Source organism: Gracilinanus agilis, chromosome 1, assembly GCF_016433145.1.
Source record: "Gracilinanus agilis isolate LMUSP501 chromosome 1, AgileGrace, whole genome shotgun sequence".
NCBI classification, from domain to species: Eukaryota; Metazoa; Chordata; class Mammalia; order Didelphimorphia; family Didelphidae; genus Gracilinanus; species Gracilinanus agilis.
The window spans coordinates 676,627,779-676,631,005 of NC_058130.1; the positions used below are offsets into that span (position 1 = coordinate 676,627,779).

The following is a 3,227-nucleotide window of genomic DNA, read 5'->3' on the forward strand; positions in this document are numbered from 1 at the left end:
GTCTGAATCCACCATCAGTACTCTCTTCATTATTCCTCTCTCAGCATGCATCTATTTTTTCCTTTAAATGCATAAATCTGGCTAATTGACTATATGAATGAGCTAGTCAGTCTGTGAACCACCCTGCCTTCCCCCATGGTCATTCCCAGTGGAAGTCCCAAACACAGGAACCACTTCCTTCTCAATTAGGCAAGAAACTTTTCTCATGCTATAATTTATGGCTGTTGATGCTTTAGGCTTCACCAGGAGTTAAGCTGATTATCTCCTGGGTTGGACAGACAACATCAAACAAGAAATTCTCCCCACCCCAAGGGAAAGGCTACATGACTAGTTAATTTCTCTTTCTACATCACATATACAGCAGCTCAATGTGAACAACAGATGGTATCTTAGCTTATCACCCCAAAACCTTGGGTTTTTTCCCTTAGTTAGGAAGAATTCAGGGTTGTGGAGTTGGAAGGGACGTCAGTAGCCTTTCAACACAGCTCATTCCTGACAGAAATAAGGGAGTTAGGAACAGAGAGAGGTACATTTAGAGAGGGGAGAAATGGAGTTTTGTTTTGTACATATTGAATCTGAGATGTCTATGGAACAACCTAGGAAAGGTGTCCTCCCAAAGGTGACTCCCAAAGGATGGTGGAGAATTGAAGCTGAGAAAGGGGTGAATAAGTATATTTGAGAGTCATCTACATAATAATGTTAATTGAATCCACAGAAATTGATAAGTTTGAGGGCAGAAAGAGAAAGAGAGACAGAGACAGAGAGAATAAAAAGGTCCTAGGACAGAAACAGAAAAGTATGCCCACCCACAGTAGTGGATTATGAATGTAGAGTACCCTGTGCATGAAAAAGAATCGTTTAGGCAGGAGAACAATAAGGGAGTAATACTGTGAAAATTTAGGGGAAAGAAAGTCTACAGAAGGAGGGGTGGTCCAAAGTGTTAAACAATAAAGAAAAGTTAAGATAGGGACTGAGAAAAGATCATTGGATTTAGCAATAAAGAGCATTAATGACCTTGACGAGAGCAATATCTGTCAAGTGGCAGGAACAGAAGTCAAATTGTAAAAGGATTGAGAAACGAGTAGCGGTAAGAGAAAACAGAAGCAACTAATGTAAACAACTTTTTTCAAATACCATGCCTAAGTAATTCAGTAGAGCCATAAGATAATAGCTTGAGGAGATAGTATGATTATGTGAAGGAGGTTTCTTGGGAGGTTTTTTTAGGGATAAGGAGATCTGAGTATGTTTGTAAGCAATATAGAATGAGCTATAGATATATTATGGTCTAAGAATCAAGATCTCAGAGGAAACAGAATTAAAGATATAAGTAGAGATCTTGGTTTTGGTAAGAATGACCATCTACCCTACAAGACTTGGAAAAAAGAGGAGAAAATGGAAGAAGATGTAGTGATTTGAAGTACGGAACTGAAGAGGAAAAAGTACTCTTTCTGTTGTGATATGGACTCATTTTTTCAATGAATTACAAGATGAGGTGCTCTGCAGAGATAGAATATAGGAGGGAGTAATGTAAGTTGCTTGAGGAGAAAAAAGAAAGTCTTTCTTCCCCTTTAATTTGTCCATCCAGCCTCTAGAAACATTCCAAAGCTGTGATTTCATTATTTTACAACTGTAGGATTTCTGTGAGATCCATCATGGGTTTTTCATTAGTTTCTTCCATTTCTTTCTATCATTCCTTTCTCATTCCTCCAGTAATGCAATGGCATGTCTACATGGGCTCTAAGGGTACTCAAGGAGGACTAACATCTTCAGAATGAGGGCTTGCTGAGCCTTCTTCAGGGCTACTCATTCACTTTTGGTGTCCTCCTAGCACTCACTTCTCCCCTATGTTTCCAAAAAAGTTCTAGCATGCTCAGCAGCCACAAGCCAGTAAACCACCTTAGCAGGTAAGCTAAACCAGATTGAGGGTAGCCAATGGGCCAAAAACCCATCATCTAGTTATAGAAGTGTCTACTCCTAAGTATGCAAATGGGGGGATGAGAACAATTTGTCCCAGTGTCCATAAAGATGACTTAAGGAAGCACTGTGGAGAGTTTAGAGCTTAGTTAGACATCAAAGATGCCAAGGTCATCCACTGCATCCTAAGCCATCACCAGTCATCCTAACTTTTGTCTGGTCACCGGACTTTGATGATTCTGGAAGAGAATGAGGCGAATTAATTTGTTCATTCGAAAGAGAATGAATTTGTTCAACTCTGCCTCATTTAAATTCAATTTACGCACAAGTCATCACTCCATGATGTCATTGGTCTTCTTTGAAAATGAAGGACAGGCCCCTAGCACGTACAGGGCACTAGCTGCATCCCAGATACAAAGCAGCTGCTCCCATCCCTGTCCCATCGAGGGGTGCCTAGCTCTATTATGCCCACTCCAGCTCGGGGTGACTTATTAGAACCCAGGAATGGCCACTAATTGTGGTAACGCAAGATGATGTTCATCAGATGCTAGATGGAGATGTCATTAGGTGCTTTGAGAGATGAGGGTTCAAGCTGATGGGTATGAAGCTACTACAGGCCCCAGAAAAAGTTCTTGCTGAACATTACCACAACCTGAAGAAGAAGCCCTTCTATGCAAACCTAATCAAGTATATGAGCTCTCGTCCTATGGTTGACATGATCTGGGAAGGGACAATGTGGTCCGTACCTCTAGAGCCCTAGTAGGAGACGCTGACTCAGCAGATGCTACCCCTGGGACCATCTGAGGAGATTTCAGTGTTCACATCAGCAGGAATGTTGTCCATGCCAACAACTCTGTGGAAATGGCCCAGAGAGAGATCAGTCAATGGTTTCATAACAATGAGCTGGTGGATGGGACTGCTGCAGTCATAGCAACCTGTACCATGTGTGAGGGAGGGTCTCAGCCCACCTCCAGTCCACACTGACCACAGACCCAGGAACGAACTACCTCTGCCAATGAGAATGTTATGTTCTTCCATTCCTTCTGCTTCTGTCCAACCTCCATGCCACCTCCCTGTTTTATCCCCCACTGCAGGCCAGAGACTTCTCTGATGCCAAATACGTGCCTTTTCACTCTATGACCCAAACCATTGAAGGATTGAGTCTGATCCTTCCCTTGATCACAGTGCCAGTCAGTCAGCCTCGAGGGCAATTGTCTGTATCCAAAGATGATGATGACCATTAAAGGAGATGCATTAAAATTAAAAAAGAAAAGAAAAGAAAATGAAGGACAAATGACCACAACAACGCAGTG

General features: G+C 42.1%; 1 pseudogene; it reads left to right on the plus strand.

Moving 5' to 3' along the window:
* Positions 1-1,009: 1,009 nt before the first annotated feature.
* LOC123255492 lies at positions 1,010-2,864 on the plus strand (annotated as a pseudogene).
* Positions 2,865-3,227: the final 363 nt, after the last annotated feature.